This window comes from Sciurus carolinensis, chromosome 8, assembly GCF_902686445.1.
Source record: "Sciurus carolinensis chromosome 8, mSciCar1.2, whole genome shotgun sequence".
In the NCBI taxonomy this organism is placed as follows: Eukaryota; Metazoa; Chordata; class Mammalia; order Rodentia; family Sciuridae; genus Sciurus; species Sciurus carolinensis.
Genome location: NC_062220.1, coordinates 110,819,332 through 110,826,850, shown reverse-complemented (window position 1 = coordinate 110,826,850; position 7,519 = coordinate 110,819,332). Strand labels below are relative to the sequence as shown.

The following is a 7,519-nucleotide window of genomic DNA, read 5'->3' as shown; positions in this document are numbered from 1 at the left end:
CAGGGAAAGAGAATAAACTATCAACCATCTGGAGTTCAAGTTGTTCAAGCGTACCAAATGCGAATCCTTTGGCAGTATTTTGGCACAAGATACAGCTTCTAATACTTATAAGAAATACGCATAATGTCCCAACACCAGGAAAGGGTTTTAGAAGATTTTCTGAATTGAAATTTACATAGATTTAAATTTGTAAGAGTAATGCCTACTGGGATATAATATCAAGTCTTGGTACACAGTGATAATAGGAAGTACTCAACTCCTCATTGTTAAGATGCTGAACTAAACTTATAAAGAGCAGCCATTTCTCTGCCTACTGGGATCTGAAGGATCACTGCTCCAAGATCTCCACAATAACAAAAAATGACCTTTACAACATATAAGGGGTGCTACCTGATGACAAGGGCTTCCCAACGAGGTTTTCAGCTCTTTCTACTGGCAGGGCATAGCCATCAAATGAATTCTATTTGCACCCCAGGTACTTCATTGAATTACCTGGCATTATGAGTCAACAAAAAGCTTAATTTTAAATGAAATAAAAATTAAGGCCTCTCTCTTGTACTAGAGCAGTGTGGCATTAAAAACTTTAGGCCCAGATACCTCTTTACCAAGTATAATATAATATGCTTCAAATTAATATTGCCATTTGAACTTTTTTCCACATTTGTTGTTTTATCCCACTGTGCACTTTTATTTTTGGCAGGGGTAGGGGAGTAAGAGGATCAAACTCTTCCCAAATTTTATAGTCAAAGAAAACAACAATAGGAAAATAGGAAATCTATCGTCATTGATCTCTTTCTCCCTCTGGGTAAATGCAGATGATAAGTTCTATTCAGATTCCTTATATACCTAAAGAGTATGAAGCCTCCTACAACACAGTGTGTTACCTTTTCAAAGGATTAGAGAAACAACGTTCCAGAATTTATAAAACTGCTAATATACTCAAAAGAGAAGCATATCCTTTTCCACACAACTTCCAGACTTTTTTCTACTTTCAGAAGATTCAGGAAGTACTGTGTTGAATTTTTAATCAATAGATATAAGGTGAAATTACTGTCAATTTTGGGTATTTTACTCAAGCCACCAAAGGAATTCAGTTGGACTGTTATTTCTTGGGATATATAACTGCAAAGCAAAATAATTTTCACTGGGGAATTGCAATATTTTTATGAACATACTTTTTAAATTTAAAAGCCCAGAAAATATATATATATATATTTATATATATAATACATATATATACATACATATATATAAATATATATATATATATATATATATATATATATATATAATGAAACAGAAATTGGTGACACACAGGAAAAATAGGAACAAGTACTAATAGCCAAATGTTGATTGGGATATAGCTTTCACTGACCTCCCATTTCTTATAAAGTTGAAAGTTTACTATATCTCTGTTCTCCAAATTATTTTAATTGTTTTCTAAAGGGTTAAAAATTGCCAGAATAAATCACTTTATCATAAAGAAATGTTGGATGAATCTATTTTCTCCTGATGTACCTATTTTACAGTGTAAATGTTCCACAAAGCACAAGAGAGGATAAATTAGATATCTTTACCTTTGTTTATTCAATGTCCAACAAGGATTTCAGTATTCTACACATATCTTGTTTTCCTTTTGGCTCTTAGAGAAAGTTTCATCTTTGTTTAAGTATGGTTTCTTCTATCAGGATTTTCTAGGGTCAGGACCTGGACTCACCCAATAGGGATGTCACAGTTTCAGTGTGCCCTTTTTCTGGTATGAAAACTAACAAACTGGTTTATGTGACACATAGAGTACCTCTTAAGCATTGTGAAAATGACAGGATTTCACCATTTCAGCTTTTTTCAGGTATACAGTAATTAAAAGTTCTTCCTGAAAACACATACTCCTCTCTACTTTTGGAAAATGTCTTAAAAGAAACCTTTTCCAATACAAATACAGAAAAATAGGTACACAAACCAAGCCACCACTGTAGAAGAATAAAAAATTGCAACTGTATTAGGGAATGGATTTCCACATGTTCACACAGTACTTGCTCTATTTTTGTTGTTGTTGTTGTTGTTGTTGTTTTGTTTTTGTTGTTTTTTGAAAAACATTTTGACATCTTTTTATTTTTTTTTTTTGAACATCTAATGACAATGCAAGTGAAAAACATCACATTGGGTAAGGGGTTTTGAAGGAGGTTTGAATGTAAGAGGGACCACACTTTAATTTAAAAACAAACACAACACTAGGAAGAGGGAATGTGCATCTTTGAGAAATCTATTTCTTCGGCACAAAATGAGGGGATTCACTACTGGCTCTTTCACTTCACCGTGGGAGTGACCACTTGATGACCACTTTGGCATCGCTGCCCTGTTTGGGCTGCGATTCAGGCTTACAAATAAATTACATAATCTGAGGGAGTAGGAAAAAGGCTTATAAGAAGTTTCTATTCATTTGAAAGTTAAAGAACCCCCACCCTATTTGACTATCTTTTCTTTCATCTTTCCTGCAGCAGGGTTTTATTTCAGTCTTACTCATGAGGGAGACGGTGAGGGGTAAGGCATGCAGTCTTGCCGGCTTCTATTCTTAATCACTTCCTTTGCAGCAATAATCAGAGGAATCAGGTTGGAGAGAGGCTTGACTAGTTTTAAAAATGGGTGCTGCAAAAGCTCCTGGACAGATCCTCACCTATCCACATCCATCTCAAGACAGCGATTTAAAAAGTCAGGGAATACAGCTGACAGTATCTCAGGATTCTGGAGCTCTGGGGTTCCATTAGTGGCTATCAGACATAATGCCCTGAGTGGATTTTCATTAAGGTAAGGTAGTTCACCTTCCACATTTCAATTGCCATAATTCCTAGAGACCAGATATGAACTTTCAGATCATAAGCTTTCTGAGTCACCACCTCAGGTGCCATCCAAAAGGGGGTTCCCATCATGGTGCTTTGTTTACATTTCTCAGGAGTGATAAGGGCACAGTACCCAAAATCAGTCAATTTAACAGAGCCATCCATCCCAAGGAGTATATTGTCACTCTTTATGTCTCCATGGATACCTTAGTTTGAGTGCAAGAAATCCAAAGCTTGGAGGCACTCTCTGCCAATAGCTGCTATCTGTCCTTCAGTCATACAGGTCTCTGTGACTACATCAGTCAAAAGAGCCATCAGCCATAGTATTCCATGACTACCCATAGTTTATCTCCCACTAAATAGAGATCTAAATAATTAACAGTATTGGGATTCTTATTTTCCCTCATGACCAGAATTTCATTAGTAATTGATTCTTTTGGGAGTTGTTGTTGGAGGTTCATCTGCTTTATGGCCACTTCTTGTCCTGTTGCAATGCCAAGTGCTGTATAAACAGTACCTGATGCCCCTTGACAATTTTTTTCAAATCTTGTGTACTTTTTCTTTGGGTCCCCAACACTCACAATGTTTCTTTGCTTCTCTAGGATCTCCTCATCTATCATCTTGGATTTTTTTCCTTTGTGGATCTGTATTCCTGTACAAAGAACTAGAATTGGCATTCTCAGCAGATGGTGGTGTGACTTCTTTATTTGGTGCTGCTGGTGAAGCAATAGATTCAACCACAGAATGAGCAGAGATTGATTTTGTATGCTCTGGTCTTGGTGCAATAACTGGTGGGGGCTCATTGTCATCTTCTTCTTCCTCCTTTTCTTCTTCAGATACAGGAAGAACTAAAGGAGGCCCAGATGCTGTTTTTGTACTCAAAGGATGTGCAGCTGTGTACCCAAATACACTTTTATCTCCTGAGTAAAGCTCATGTATTTCTGGTTGTTGATTGTTTCTTTGGAATCACAGAATGTAAGAACATCTAGAATGGATTGTGGGTTCTTCTTCTGTTCCAGTTTTGTTAGGTTGGCGGTTTCGAGTAATCATGCGCATTGCTCAGCAATTCCAGTGAATTCCCAGGTGACTGCATCAAACCCCACATGAATCGTATGCTCGAAGTCTGAAGGAAGAGAGATCTCTGGGTGCTCTTTCTCTTTCTTATCAGTTTTATCCCCTTCTCCTGGGAAGATAGAACGAAGTCTGACTTTATTATTCTTCTCTTTGGGAGCCATGGAAAGTGGTTTGGAGCTGTGGTTGAGTGCTGAAGAATGCCTGTTGTTACTATTCATCTTCAATGGGGGAGCTGGGGGCTTTTCTTCATTATCCAGACCATCAGACATTTTCATTTACAACTTATTTCACAGCTCTTCACACAGCCACTTCTGCAGGACCTCAGTACAGTTGGGCCCTGCCCATGAGATGGGGATGGGATGACTTCAGCTCTGACAGACTTAGTACTGACACACCAGCTGCCACAAGATGAAGGATTCAGCTTGTCTTTCTTGGAGGAAACCACGTCTGAAGATGACTCAAAGCTGGCAGGGTTGAAGAACAAAACTGAGATTCAAAATGAGCTCAGATGGGCTGGATTGCTGGGGGTTTCAGAGGTCTCAGTCCACAGACAGCTGGATCCATTCCTTGGTGAGGTTGATGCTCCAGGTGAAGCTGAAGATCATGGCAGAGTGTAGCAAACAGAAGTGGCTCAGCATATCACACGAGGAAGAGACAGAACTGTATAAAGTTTTGATGAAGAAAATTTCTATCAATTAAAGAAGTCAGAAATATAGAAAATAAATTAATAAACACAAAGCATAAAATAATTCTTAATAGTTTATTATCTAAAGTAAACATAGAAATAACTCAATAGTTCATTATCTGAAGTAAATATAAGGAACTATTTTATTAAAAGGAAGTGAATAGCAGGGGTTTTCAAGATGGCGGACTAGAGGGTGAATGCATTTCCTGGTGCTCCAGGACTCTGGATTCAAGAAGATGAGGTTTTGAGAGACTCAGAACCAACTCGGACCTGCCAGGTGAGTCGTAATGAAGAAAAAGCATTTGATAAAATACAGCACCCCTTCATGCTCAAAACACTAGAAAAAATAGGGATAGTGGGAACATTCCTTAACATTGTAAAGGCCATCTAGCTAAGCCCATGGCCAATATCATATTAAATGATGAAAAACTGAAAGCATTCCCCCTAAAAACTGGAAAAAGGCAGGGATGCCCTCTTTCACCACTTCCATTCAACATTGTCCTTGAAACTCTAGCCAGAGCAAATAGACAGACCAAAGAAATTAAAGGGATATGAATAGGAAAAGAAGAACTCAAACTATCCCTATTTGCTGATGATATGATTATATACTTAGAGGAACCAGGAAATTCCACCAGAAAACTCTTAGAACTCATAAGTGAATTTAGTAAAGTAGTGGGATATAAGATCAATGCTCATTAATCCAATGCATTTTTATACATAAATGATGAATCCTCAGAAAGAGAATTTAGGAAAACTACCCCATTCACAGTAGGCTCAAAAAAAAAAAAATTAAATACTTGGGAACAATCTAACAAAAGAGGTGAAAGACCTCTACAATGAGAACTACAGAACACTAAAGAAAGAAATTAAAGAAAACCTTAGAAGATGGAAAGATCACCCATGTTCTTGGATAGGCAGAACTAATATTGTCAAAATGGTCATACTACCAAAAGTGCTATACAGATTCAATGCAATTCCAATTAAAATCCCAATGATCTACCTCACAGAAATAGAGCAAGCAATCATGAAATTCATTTGGAAGAATAAGAAACCCAGAATAGTTAAAGCAATCCTTAGCAGGAAGAGTGAAGCAGGAGGTATTGCAATACCAGAACTTCAACTCTACTACAAAGCAATAGTAACAAAAACAGCATGGTATTGGCACCAAAATAGACAGGTAGATGAATGGTACAGAATAGAGGACACAGAGAGAAACCCAAATAAATAAAATTTTCTCATACTAGACAAAGGTGCCAAAAATATGCAATGGAGAAAAGATAGTCTCTGCAAGAAATGGTGCTGGGAAAACTGAAAATCCATATGCAGCAGAATGAAATTAAACCCCTATCTCTCACCCTGCACAAAAATCAACCCAAAATGGATCAAGGACCTTGAAATCAGACCAGAGACCCTGAATCTTATAGAAGAAAAAGTAGGTCCAAATCTTCAACATGTTGGCTTAAGATCAGACTTCATTAACATGACTCCCAAAGCACAAGAAATAAAAGCAAGAATCAATAACTGGGATAGATTCAAACTAAAAAGCTTTCTCTCAGCAAAGGAAACTATCAGCAATGTGAAGAGAGAGCCTACAGAGTGGGAGAAAATCTTTGCCACTCATATTTCAGATAGCGCACTAATTTCCAGATTATATAAAGAACTCAAAAAACTCTACACCAAGAATACAAATAACCCAATTAACAAATGGGCTAAGGAAATGAACAGACATTTCACAGAAGAAGATCTGCAAGCAATCAACAGATATATGAAAAAATGTTCAACATTCCTAGTAATAAGGGAAATGCAAATCAAAACTACCCTACTATTCCATCTCACCCCAATTAGAATGGCAATTATCAAGAATACAAGCAATCACAGGTGTTGGCAAGGATGTGGGGGAAAAGGTACACTCATACATTGCTGGTGGGTTGCAAATTAGTGCAGCCACTCTGGAAAGCAGTGTGGAGATTCCTTAGAAAACTTGGAATGGAACCATCATTTGACCCAGCTATCCCACTCCTTGGCCTATATCCAAAGGACTTAAAATCAGCATACTACAGAGATGCAGCCACAATGTTCATAGCTGCTCAATTCACAATAGCCAGATTGTGGAACCAACCTAGATGCCCTTCTATTGGTGAATGAATAAAGAAACTGTGGTATATATATAAATTGGAATATTACTCAGCCATAAAGAATAATAAAATTATGGCATTTGCAGGCAAATGGATGAAATTGGAGAATATCATGCTAAGCGAGATAAGCCAATCTCAAAAAACCAAAGGATGAATGATCTTGCTGATAAGCGGACGATGGCACATAGTGGGGAGTGGGAGGGAGGAAAGAACGGAGGAAGGAGGTACTGTACAGAGGGAAAAGAGGGGTGGGGGGAATAACAGAATGAATCGATCACTATTACCCTATGTTAATGTATGACTACACAAATGGCATGTCTTTGTACAAACAGAGAAATAATATGTATCCCATTTGTGTATAATAAAAATAAATTTTAAAAAAATCTGGCATATTTGGGAATGGCATGTCTTTGACTTTTTCAGATCCTATATAGTCTACACTTTTAGAACACATTCAGGATTTACTTAATACTTTATAATTTTATTCTAGTCACAATAAATAAACAATAATAAACTAACTTTAAAAAAAATGAAAGTAAATAACAGAAATTAAAAATATATTGGAAAACTGATATTAGCAAATTTAGACACAATGAGCAAACACATATGCACACATATATTTGTATATAGTATTGACTCACAAATATTACACAATAGGAAACATACAGAATAGATTATTTTATTCTAACTATAAAATTTGACTCACTAATATAAAGGTATCAATAGTCACAAATAAAAGACTTTCAAGCTTAAATTTTACACATAATTGATTCAGGACTTAAAGAAAA

General features: G+C 36.6%; 1 pseudogene; it reads right to left on the bottom strand.

The window, feature by feature from the left end:
• Nucleotides 1–2,520: 2,520 nt before the first annotated feature.
• On the bottom strand, nucleotides 2,521–4,180 carry LOC124991392 (serine/threonine-protein kinase PAK 3-like; annotated as a pseudogene).
• Nucleotides 4,181–7,519: the final 3,339 nt, after the last annotated feature.